We start from the raw sequence: 12856 nt of genomic DNA, 5'->3' as shown, positions 1-12856 counted from the left end.
CCTGCACCCCTAGCAGCTCAAGCTGATATTTCCAGACAACTCAATATTTGGGTTATTCAAGCTTTAAAGAGTGGCCAAAAGCAGCACAATTCTGTCCACAAACATGCCCGAGGAAGGACGTGACCAGCTCCTGTGCTGCCAGGTGTTCAGTCACTACTGAGCCCACAGGTCTTATCTGAACCCAGACTATCCCCACAGCCCAGGGGTCAATCAGCTCAGACAGACTCTTGGTGGGACCCCAGGTCCCCAAAGGTGGAGATATTTGACAGTGATACTTCTCTGAATAAAAGGATAAGTCACAAGCTAATCCTGCCTGCCCATCTTTTTGTCCACTCTCAAAAGCAAAGTTCGGATGCCATGAGCTACAAGTTCTGCCCCAGCTCAGCCCACCAGTGTGAATTTCTTTCACATATGGCTGCAAGTCCATAAAACTAGTCAAACTTTATTTTTTGTTTCATTTTTCCAAAGGACACCTGCAGCACATCCCCGCCCATCCTTTTCTTGTAACAACAACAGCACAGAGAGTCCTTCACCACCCTTGTCTCTCAGAGAACACTTTGTTATTTTCATTTTCCTTTTGTTTGTGTGTTAATTATTTAAAAAAAAAAAATCTCTTTTAATCTCTGACTTGTGTAGAACATTACATCAGTAAGCACCCACCTCCTGATCATGCCAAAGTTGACTTTATCAGCACAAAGTGACCACTCCAGCTCTGCCACCCTTCTCCCCCCCCAGGGCCATGGCTCTTTCCCAGAGAAACAGGGAGTTTCTGCAGGGAGTTTGTCACAGGAGAGCTGCAGGCAATGGAGCCCCTGCCCCGAACTCAAATGGCCTTTAATTTATTCCTTGGGGTTTGGGTTGTTTCTCCCCTGCCTGTGTTTGCAAAAGGAGCCAGTAAATTGAGACATCCCCATTTTGGGAGCATCATGTTCAAGGCTTCACCGTCTGAGCCACAGCTCCTGTTGGCTTCAGCTGAATTTGTGACAGAGTTAAACAGGCATCAAAAAAGTAACCTCAAAGTAGCTGTTTCTTCCTGAGTTTTCCACCTGTAAAACATGTATTAAAACTGAACCACACCCTTTGCTGGGCTCCAATACAGTGAGGAGATCCATAGTAAAGTGGGAGAAAAAGCTGAGGAGCATCTCTGCTGGGCTGCAGAGATGGCAACCATGTGGGGAGCTGGGGCTTGCTGTGGGTGATGCTCTGTGCTGAGCTGTGGCCCATTGGTCTCTGCTTGGTCACCCCCATCTGCTGCCACTCCCAAGGATATTTCCTTGGAATACCTTCAGAGTAATTGCTCCCACCACACGTGCCCCCATTGCTCCTGGTCACCTCACACACAGACACTTGCTTCCCTCATCAGGAATGAGACAAATTTGATTACACAGCGATATGGTTTCTGTTAGAGAAGGGGGAAAAAATATCCTGGCTTTCACTAAAAACCCATGGAGCCGAAGCTTATGTCATGATGCAAAAGTTTCTAAAAAAAAATAAAAAAAAAAAAGAAGTAGGGTCCGTGGGGTGCTGGTTGTTCAAGGGGTGGTGGATGGAGGGGTCAGTAGGGTCCTGTTTTCACTGGATGGAGTTGGGTGTATAGACACTGCTTTGGCAGGATGGGTGTGAAGGGAGCTCAAAGTTGGGTCACAGGGACATGTCCCAGTAGCTTGTCCCAACACCTGGGCAGTGAGCTTGCCATCTTGCCACAGCTCTGGGCTGTCATACCCCTGGATCAGGGTCTGTTGCTTGTCTTCCATCTTTTCTCGTCTTGATTTTTGCCAGGGAAACCCCATGGCAGCAGCAAACTGAGCTAGGTCTGGAGCGTGCCAATTTTCTCCTTCCCTCTGAGCATCTCCCACTGCCCTGCAGCCTCCCCTCCTAATCTCATTGCACAACCTCAAACAGAAGGGCTGGGATACTTTCGTGTTTTCCTTCCCTCTGGTTTGCATCATTGCAACATCCCAGTCTTCCAGCCTTTCTGGGCAGGGTCTGTGGGGATGTGTCCTGCACACCCCAGTTTCTCACATGGGGCAGGGGATGTTAGGGAGGGCTGGTTGGTCTCCAGGACACCCATCCCAGGCTGCTGGGGAAACCTCTCAGACAAAGCAACTGAAACCAAAATATTTCTTCAGTGTTTGGACACGTCACCTCTGATGTAAGGGGAAGGATTTGAAACCATTTCAGCTGCCACAAGTTGTACTCTTGGCCCTACATTGCAGGGTGGTCTTGGATCCTTGTGCCCCTCCCCTCTGGGTCTAAGGGCTTTGTTAGGTTGGTGGATGTTTTGTGGTGTTGCATTCCCGTGGGTGCTGCCCTCCTGAGGGCACAGAGGTGGATGGATGAGGAGCAGGGTGCATTTCTGTCCATGCTCTTTATAGCTTTGGACCTGGCACTGGGACATCCCACTTTGCTGAGGGTCTGTCCATACCACAGCAGGTACTTTAGTGCTACCCAATAGCCCCATAAACACACCAATGATCCCATAACCCTACTCCATAGCCCACAGGCAAAATCATGGCCAGATCCTGCTGTAAGTAGCCTCTGGGTGTGCAGGTGAAGTCAGAGGCGGAGCAGTGTGGGATCGTGTGGCTGCTTAGACCCACCCTGGCAGGTGAAGCAAGCTGATAAACTCTGGGCTTTCCGCATTGCTGCAACTGAGAGCACACAGAGAACAGATGCCCCAATCACTGCTGAAGCCCAGCAAAGTGCTGCACCTGGAGTCCCCCTTGGCAGTGCCCCTTGTTCCTCCCTTGCCAGGCAGCAGCTTGCAGTGACCCCTGTGGCTTTTCCATTACCCATCCAAACCCTTCTGATCCCTGCTCCTGCAGAGCCACCCCAGTGAAGAAGAGCTCCAGGAGAGCCATCCTACCCCACAGCATGAAGCCCACCCCACAGCATGAAGCCCACCTGCATCACCCCACACGCAGCTCCCAAGCTCTTCCAGGCCACCTCCAGCTCTGGGCTCTGTCCCTGCCTCGTACCTGCTGCCCTGCCACAAGCTAAATTGTTTTCCAAGTGGAAACCTGAGTTGAAGGATTAACTCCACAAGGGCCTTTCCGTGCAATGCACTGGGATTAAATATTTATGTTGGCAAAAAGCATGTAATGGGCAGCTCCAGATCAGAGATAATGAAATTGAGGTGTGTGGAGAAAGCAGGGGGAGGCAGGGGCTTGCAGGAGCAGACAGGAGAGGAACCCAAGTGGGTTGTAGTATGCGTGCCTGGGTGATTAGTTTTGGTTTTATTAATACCCCACCTGTTTGTGGGGGAGCCCCAGCCCCACTGTTGGGAGCTCTGCAGCACACAAAGGAGCACAGAAATCAGCCATTCCCATTCCTTGTGTGCACACCAGCGTCAGGCAGGAGGAATTGTCACCCAGGTGGCTTTCACTTAGAGCCAGCTGAAGTGAGGGGGGCAGGCACTGTCCTGGAGGAGGTGGCTGGATGGGGGGAGTTGGGATGAGACCCTCTCTGTGTCATCTGCAAATGATGCACAATCCTAAATCATTAATAGCAGTGATATAGGATCCCTGGCTCTTCCAGACCACTGCAGTCAAGGTTATTTACTGGTGGCTGTATCGTATCAGGCAGCAATGTGGTTTGGATTAGAGGGAGGGTTCCTGATCAGGTCAGGAGAAGGCTCATGGCAGCAACCACAGCATGAGCAGGATGTCCATGACAGAATCCATGGTGGATGTTAGGGAAGAGCCCTGCCAGGATGGGCAGCAGGGGAGCACAAAGAACGTGGCAAAGGAGAGGTGATGAAGGAGGGAAGACCTGCTTTAGCAGGAAAACAAAGAGTGCATGCAATGGCAAAAGCTGCTGCTCTTTCTCAACTCATCATTTTTATGAGACAACAACATCTCCCTCTTTCCACCCAACAACAAGTATCGCAGAAGGCTGCACAAGGGGTGGGAGTCCCGCGCGGGGCGTGGGACCCCGGCCAGTCTGCAGTCCCCAGGGAGGTATGAAACGAGGCATGAATGGAGTGTTAGGGGAGAATGGAAATCCACTGGCTCCCAGGCCGGCTCTCCTGCGGGGGGTCCCTTGCTCACGATGACAGCGCTGCCTCTCATAAACACGCATTTCCTCATCCCCATTTGTTTCTCTCTCTTGTGCAATCTCTTGTACCAGACGGGAATGGGAGTGAGTCCCACTGGTACGTGAATGTGTTACAAAAAACCTTCCCACCCTGCCACCAACGAAGTACTGAGAAAGAACAACAGGGTTTAAAAAAAAAAAAAAAAAAGAGAAAGAAAAAGAAAGATGGGGCAGCTGGATGGATTTGCTACTGGCCATGACTTATTGTTCTGAGTGTAAACTCAAGGGCATGGCTGTGCTGGTAGGTTGCAGCATCAACCAGCACTCAGAAGCTCCACTGCACTTGGTGCTCTGCATTCCTCTGGGAAACGGATGCTCCTTCCCAAAATAATTTTCCTGGGTGGAAAACTTGTGAAAAAAATAGAGGCAAACTAACTTGACTGAGATCACATAGTGCTGAAATCAACAGATGTCCCAGCTCCAGCCTGCCCAGCACCATTCCTTGTGCTGGGTTGTTTCACTTGGGGTGTGTGAGCAACACTGCTGCCGCCAGTCCCTGGGGATGGACCAGGCACCAGGCTGCCCTTCCCAATCCAGACTGCTGGGACAGAGCACAACTGGGGTGAGCTGTGACACTGAGGTCTGGGAACAAGGGCAAGTCCCACCATCAAACGCATCTTCTGGACTGGTGGTGGAGGTTAGAAGGTCTCCTGGACCTGGGCTGCTGGAACAGCGATGGAGGATCAGCTCTAGCTGCAGAGGAAGAAAACTGCAGGGAGTTACAATCCTTACCTGCAGAGTAAAAAACAAGGGAAGAAACCTGCAGGGAGCGATGCCTCTGGAACAGCATTTGCAGGAGAGCAGGGCTGTCTCCACACCTCTGGAAGCCCAAATCCAGTCACTGACAAGGGGCTCTCCCATGGCACAGGACAGAGGGTCTGTCTTCTGGGGTAGCAGGGCTCTGGCTCTGAGCTGGTTGGCTGTATAACCAGCATTTCAATAAAGAAATGATTAAAAGGGGGGGGTGGGGGGGTGGAAGAAAACCCCAAAACATCTGTTTTACTTCAAATCAGGGAAGATTCCTTTGCTTGCAAGGAATGTGTAAATCACGCCGGGCTGGGAGATGTGCATAACCCTGCCTGAAAGCTCCTCTGCACTTCAAACGAATTCTAACATGCTTACTGGGATTTTGTTTTTATTATTTGTTTTGGGCGCCCCTGCCCCCCTGTCCTGCCCTCCACCCTCCCTGTCTGCCTGCTGGACCTGTGAGAATCTCCTGCTCATTGCCAGTTCCTTGTCCTGTGTCCCTGGATTTGGGGGCCTTGGGGCACAGGGACAGTGGGCACTGCAGATCTGGCTGGCATCCTTCTGGCTGGCACAGAGCATCCCTGCCTGCCACCATTTCCATGCCAACACTGAGGCCATTGCAGGGCCCCGTTGGCTGCCCTTGAGCTCCCAGAGCCCAGCTGGGGTTTGTCTCATTGGGATCCTGCCTGGGGTGCTCAGAGGGTGCCCCTCTCCCGTGTGCGTTATTGCTGGGCTTTGTTTCACACTGCTGCCTGTGCAAGGTGAAGCCAGGGCTGGCCAGCAGTGCTGGGTACAAACCCAGTGGAGACAGATCAAGAGCTCTGCCCTCAGGGATGCACCGCCACCTCCCTGTGCCAGCTCACTAAGGTGACTGTCCCTCAGGCCCAGGACGAGCTCTGCTCCCTGCAGACAGTGTAGCCCTTGCCTTTCTTCTGAAAGCAGGGGCCCCTACTGTGGTGCCTTTTATAAGAGCAGTCAGCCATCAACTTGCTTGCCATGGACCACCCACTGTTCCTCAGATGACACTGCCCTTTGAAGTCACTACCAGCCTGGGCTGGATTTCAACCAGCAGTCCAGATGGAAGCCAAGCCCCCAGGAGAATGAGAACAAGCCCTACCAAGGGGATCTCAGGGGGAGCATGCTGTGGAGTGTCTGGTTCTTGTTTAGCAGGACTATGAGGTTGGGAGGGGCAAAGATTTCCCAATTTGCCAGGGGTCACAACCTTCCTCTCGCCCATGTCCCCAGGGCCGGTGATGGCCAAGCTCTGCAGAGTGTTGGTAGGTTGAGCAGCAGGGATGGTTAGCTGTGAACATTCCCATTGTGGAGTTCCCTGCAGGGGTCCAGGGCTTTGCTTGTCTCTCCTTTCTCCTTGGCCGCATCTGGAGGAAGAGTATTCATTCTCTCTCTCCTGAATATTTATTCCCTCTCTCCTGCTCATCCCCTGCAGCCACAGCCACCCTGAGCACTGCTGTCTCTTCACAGAGGAGGATGGCAGCCATCCCATAAGTGGCCCAAGGAAGGTACTAAAGGGATGTGTCACTCTGGGATAACCCACCTGGCACACAGCGCCAATGCTGTGAGATGAGGCTGAAATCCACCCACCCACAGATCACTGCAAAGACGAGCAAAACCTCCCCTAAAAGCAAAACTTACCCTCCAAGTCCCAGCCTCAGCAGAGCTGGGCCTGGGCGCTGTGGGGTCTCTGTGGCTGAGGGAACAGGGCTGGGTGTCCCAAACTGATGAGGACAGCAGCAGGTGTTGCACAGGAGGAAGAGAGGATCCAGGTGCTGCCAGGGAATATCCTGCCCTGAGGAGCTGGGGGGATTGATGCACACTTTAGTGCCCTTGCAAAGGCTGTGGCAGGCCCTCAGGGACACGTGGGATGCAGAGGAAAGCCCTCCTTTGCTGCATCAGGGGCAGCTTGATCCATCTCCAGCTCTCACGGCTGCTCTGCAGCCTGAGCGGGACCAGCCCCTTGTTGGCAGCTTTGGGCACCAACCCAAGATGTGGCACAGTAGGAATTGTTCCAGCAGCACAGGGAGTCAGAGGCAACTCATCTGACCTCTGTCCAAGGGCTTTGTTGGGCATCCCAGCAGAACAGGGACTCTGGCACTTCACAGACTCTAATGAGCTGCTGTTGCTTCACTGGAGACAAAAGCACCAGCCTGCAGTGGCTTATTATCACCTCATCCTGGTTCTTCACTCCACCAAAGGATGCTACAATTCACATTCTGGCTCACATGGGACCTTCTGTGGCCTTTCCAGGCAGTGGGGGGAACACCTTGCCTCAAGCCCTGAGACAGGCAGGGAAGATTGGGAATAGCTGGGCCAGTTCTTACTGCGTTGCCTTTAGAAGCACATCTGCAAATCTTCATCCTCACAGCCAGCAGGACGAAACCAAGGACATGATGACTGCCAAGAAACACAGACCTCAAACACCCTCTCTCCATCCTCTCCAAAGCTGGTAATTCCATGATGATCCTGCTTCTTCTGCCATGGTTCTGCCTTCACAGCTGGGAGCCATCGCTATGGGACACCGTAGAATTCTGCTGGGGCATCTCCAAGCTAATTGCATCTCCTTGCTCCTTGGAGAGTGCCTAGGAGCTAAAGCCCCAGTGTTGCAACATCAGGTGTGTTAATGTTATCTCGTGTCAGTGTGGCTGTTTTGGGTGTGTTGTCCTGCTGCCATGCCAAGGTGCTGCTCTCTCATCCACATCCCATCTCCATCAGGAGCTCCAAGCTTCTCTCCAGAGAAGATTGCTCTGCTCTTCATTCTACAGAGGCGTAAAGCTGCTCCTGGAAGGATGTACTCAGAGAGGGAGGGAAGGAAGATTCATTATCTGCTTCTTGCAACAGCTGGCGAGGATCGGGGGGGACAAAGGAGGAGATCATAAGGCAGAGAAAAAGGCAAGGAGGGACAGTGGCTCTGTTGGAGCTCTCAGCCCCAGGTTGCTGATGAAGACATGCTGGGGAGACAGCAGCCAGGAGGGTGGCAATGACCTTCCTGCACCTTCTGGATGAAGCCCTGGCCTGTCTGGCATTTTCCCCTCATTTCCAGCGAAACACGTTTTCACCTAAGGCAGTCTTGGCACCGCTGCTCACAAGGTGTCCGGCTGGCAGAGGGGCTCCCGTGGAATCTTGGCCGTCCAACACAGGCATCATTCAGGAGCAGGGTTCTTGGGAACAGAAGGTGGCCTGTGTATCAAGGCCTTCTTTCACAGCCATGGCAGTAATGGGAATCACTACTCTGATGGGTTATTGACAGGGTTTTGAGGGAAATCTTGGGAAATTGAGATGTCGTGGTTGAGGCTTGGAAGGTGAATGCCCTGCTGGGCATTTCTTTGTCAGGGAGACAATAGATCCAGGCAGTAGCAAGGAGTGGTCAGGATTTTTAATTAATTTCTTTCTTTCTTTCCCCTTCACCCTTTGTTTGGATCCTGTTTAACAGGGATCTGAAACAAAAGGAGGTTGATTAAATGCTCAAAGGAGGGAGAGCTGAGCAAATCTGGATCACGGCTTGGCTCAGGTGCAGGGCAGATGCTGCCAAGGGGTTGAGGGGACCAGCACCCAAACCTGCCTACTCCAGCTTTTGTCTCCCTGTGGCCTCACAGCTCAGAGGGCAAGCCCAGGAGACCTGGGGCAGCACGGTGTGGGATGCTGTGACACCAAAGTGACACTGTCCCACACTGCTGCCCTGTATTTCATCAGCAATCACTGGCCTTGCCCTCCTCCCTGTGAGAAGCACTATGCTCTCCAGTCACTATTTTTGAGCATGACCATGGCATCTGCTGCAATTCAGGCAACCTTGCAATGTGGATAACCCCGGGTGACTTTCCCAGGGTTGGCACAAAGCAAAGATGGACCCCAGGCTGTGCAAGGCTGTCCCCAGCCCCACAGCAGCCCCACCTGCCCTCACTGACTCAGAAATGAAGTTTCCTCTGCCCTTTTCCCAAGGTCTTCCTGATCAAACAGCCTCTTGCTGTGCAGAGCAGCCTGTGCCTTCCTCCTGCCTCCTTCCTCCACTATTTGATGGGCACTCTTTTATCCACTTCCAAAAGGCATCAGACACCTGAGGCATGTCCTGGCAGGTACGTCTGACAACTGTGGTCTGGTTTTGTTGGGAGACATCTGTTGAAGGATAACAATTAGTCTGGCAACACTTGCTGTCCTGGGAAGAAGAGAAGTGTGAATTGTGAGAAGAGTTTACTGACAGCCCCATGTATTGGTGCAATGGCAAGATTTTGATACTCTAGTGTGGCACAAGTTGCTGCTTACCTGTTCCTCCATTACGCTGATGGGAGCAGGTCAGTTGTCACAGATGGTTAAAAGCAGCTCAGTTATAAAAGGTCCTTTTCTTGGTTGGTAGAACAGTGAGGAGAGCTTCCTAAAATATGGGATTTTTTTCAGGCTTGCACTGTCCACTGTTTCCTTACCATGGAAAAGCAGAGCTGGAACCAAAGACAATGAACAACAGAAGACACTTGTGGGGCAGTGCCAGCCCCAGGGAGATGGCACAAGAGTGACCACTGCCATGTAAAGCTTTGCCCAAATCCCAGGCCTCCAGCAGGGCCTTTGGCAGGGATGAAGTGTGGTCAGGCCCCTGTCAGGACACCAGTCCTCCCCTGGCACCATGGACATGGGCATGGCATGAGCAAGCCCAAACCCAAAGCCAGAGCCCAACAAGTAGACCAAGAAATCCTCTGCTTCCTAAAGCCACCCCCTGCTAATTGTCTGCTCAGCATTTGCTGCAGAGACTGGGGGGGGTTGGTCTCATTTACCTCTCTTAATTTTCGCAAATCACAGAGTCATCAATAAGCTCAGCTGCATTCCTGTGGTTTGTGTGAACCGGCTGCTTTTTATTTGATTTGATTTCTTTTTAAATTCTAATGGTTTCTGAATTTGGAATACTTGCACTAAACACAGACACCCCTTTCCATGCTTGCCCAGGCAGCTGCTGGCAGGCAAGCCCCACTCTGGCTCCATGTTCCTCAATGGAAGTGGCTGGGAGGCTCTGCAGGGGATGTACAAGCCCACGGTGAGGAGGCAGGAGTGGGTGGATGGCTCCTGGACCACTCACAGCCCATGGCATGTGGCTGGGGGTGACACACCCAAAGCTCTGCTCCACCCCGCAGTACCCCATGGCTCCCACACTGCTCAAGAAGTGTCTTTTAGGGAAACTGTATTTGTAATTTATGGATGCTTTTAGCTCCAGGAAATGCTGGGATGAAGGTCTAATGCTGCTCACCTGTGGGTATCAGGACAAGGAAACACATTCCCCACTCAAGCCTCCTGAGAGCCCCTCACCTTGGTGTCTGGGAGCTGAGGACACTCCCAGACTACAAGACTGGGAGGGAATAGTTTGTTTGGGTCCCATGAGCACGCTGCAGGGTCTGATGGGTCTGTTCCCACCCATGTGTGTGTGGGGGCACCATTCTGGCAGCTCCATTCTGCACGTCTTGGCAGAGCCCAAGCCCGGCCCCCGTCCCTCGTGCCCAGTCTCCGTGCTGAGATCACTGGGCAGCAGGGAAGCACGGAATGCCAAGAGCTGCTCCACTGAGGGCTTTTAAAGGGAGGCCTCGGCATTGTTTTTCAGCTGGAACAGGAAGCGAGAAGGGCTGGCAAGGCAGGGTGTGATGTGTGTGTGTCAGCACGCTGGAGCTGCCTCGGCGGCGTGGGGCTGGGTGCGTGCGAGCCCCGCGAGCCTGGGCTGTGCAGGAGGCACGGACAAGCTGTGACCAGCCAGGGAGTGATGGCAGGACGTGCATGTAACACCTCAGCCAAGGCAGGATTTGTGTTTTCAGGCTTGGCATGACGGGTGGTGGTAGCCATGCTGCCAGGGGAGGGAGAATCCATCATGCTGTGTGTGGGACTCCAGCCAGGGTTGCCCTCTCCGAGCTGCTGGAGTTAACAGCAAGAGTCTCGTGGCTGCAGGAACACGGCACCAAGCCCAGGCAGATCAGCCAAGCTCAAGCCAAGCCCCACTGGCAGGATCATCTTGTGGTCGCACCACTTTGGAAAGCTTGAGGCCGCGTTTTTGTGTGACACTGGGCTCTGGAGCAGCACCTCTGCCCTCTCCTTCATTCACTCCTTCATTCACATGGCTTCCTCTCAGAGCCTGGGTTGGCCACACAGCCATTGCTGCTGGGTGCAGCCAGCTCCCAGGAGACACATGCTTAATTAGCGTGGGGGCTTGGCAGCTGCCGGAGCGCTAATTGAGCTCCTTATCAGAGCCCTTCTCTGCAGCCCAGGCAGCCCATGTGGTACAGCATCTCACGGAGCAGCTGCACCAGCCCAAAGGCCTCAGGAAGAGCAGACAAGGCAGACCAGAAATGCCTGTGGTATCTCTGTAGGATATAAAGAAATCAGCAGCCAAGCTAAGGAAGGTCAGACTCAGAAGTCCTTATCTCACTTCCCGCAAATAAGGATCATGAGTAAAGCACTCAAACGTCATGAGCACCATGAGAGGGAGTTAAGAAAACATGCTGTCTATAAATAAGTAACATGTTTTGAGCCTTCATTCTCAGTCTTAAGAGTTTTGTGCCTTTATGAATTTGTATTTAGGGTTATTTTCTCTGCACTGAGAAAGGATAGAAGCATTCTTTTCTGGGTTTTAAATCTCTTGAAATGCAACAGACAATCTCAACAGCCATTGGGTTCCAGGAACTGAAGCATTAACATCCCCCTCTTGCTTTCTCTTCCTCCCCCAAGAAGCATCTTGAGCCTGGTGATAAAACCCAACCTTCAGCCAACACTGGGTGGGGAATTCACGAGGAAGGTATTGACATTTCCTGAGGCAAATGTTGATTGGTTTCTATCTCTCCCTGAAAGTTCCTTGAGGTCCCAATAGATTTGAATTTAGAAGTAAACATTTAACTAGCATTACTTTATAGGACTTTGTATGCTGTGATTTGCTGCAGAGGTGGCAGCATTTCTAGGCATGGAGGGCTGATCCCTGCCAAAAGCATACGTGTTTGGACCTCTTGGAAACCTCTTCAGGTAAAATACATTCTAGTATTTCTAGATACACAAGTTTTCATGTAGGATCTTACTGAAGGCACAGGTGAAGAAGAGAATCAGCTGTGAGACAGGAGCAGGGAGCCTGGAGCTCCTTTGGAAAGCACAGGGAGAAGATGAGGAAATGTGGTGAGGAAAGGTTATCACTAAACAAAACATCTCCAGGGTATAAAGGAGCTTCTGCCAGATCGTAGCTACCATATGGCATTCCAGGTTGTCTGACGTGGTTTTGTGCAATGACTGTAGGTCTGAGACCTTTTAGTTTCTGGCTTTGACTTCACCCCAGAGATCTCTGCCTTGGGCAAAGCACTCAGAACCACTCTTTGGCCTCATTTATTTACAAATTACCAGCGCTGGCCTATTCAAGTGCAGCTCTATCCTCATCAGTGGGGACGATGCCTGGCTTGGTCCCTTGGCCCACAACTCTGTAATAGATTTAAGTGGAGCAGGAGGATCTCCGTGGAGTGCTGCAAAATCCCACCTTGCCCTTGGCTTAGCTCCCTCCCTCAGTGTGATCACTTTGATTTTCCCCTGGTTTGTCATGTAGGTGCAAAATCATGGAATGGTTTGGGTTAGAAGGGACCTGAAAGCTCATCTCATTCCCACCCTCTACCATAGGCAGGGACACCTTCTACTATCCCAGGATGGGCAAAGCTCAAAGCTTTGCCCAACCTGGTTTTGAACACTTTCAGGCATGTGGAGTCTACACCTGTTTTGGTAACCTCACCACTCTTATTGCAATGAATTTCTTCCTAATACCTTATCCAAACCTACCCTGCTTTAGCTTAAAGCCACATCCCCATCCTTCCCATGCAGTGGTGATCTCTCCTGCCACTGACCACCCCACTAATGTCCCAGTGGGTCCTAGGCTGCTCCTTGCCTGCATCTGCTGAAGGTTTCCAGCAAGATGTGAATGCTGGGTTTGCACAGAGACACAGAAACACAGATCTTTGCACTCCCTTCTCTTAATTGTCCATTTCCGGGAATAAAAGAACAAAAC

The 12856-nt window shown here is 51.9% G+C and overlaps 1 protein-coding gene across 1 annotated transcript in view; it reads left to right on the top strand.

Annotated features, from left to right (window-relative positions):
- ASTN2 (astrotactin 2) overlaps positions 1–12856 on the top strand; it is a 149481-nt gene that overhangs the window by 126355 nt on the left and 10270 nt on the right. The gene's annotated exons all lie outside the window — the stretch shown is intronic.

The sequence above is a fragment of the Onychostruthus taczanowskii genome, unplaced genomic scaffold, assembly GCF_017590055.1.
Source record: "Onychostruthus taczanowskii isolate IOZ18803 unplaced genomic scaffold, ASM1759005v1 scaffold25, whole genome shotgun sequence".
Lineage (NCBI taxonomy): Eukaryota > Metazoa > Chordata > Aves > Passeriformes > Passeridae > Onychostruthus > Onychostruthus taczanowskii.
The sequence above is the reverse complement of the archived record's forward strand: the minus strand, read 5'-3'. Positions and strand labels throughout refer to the sequence as shown.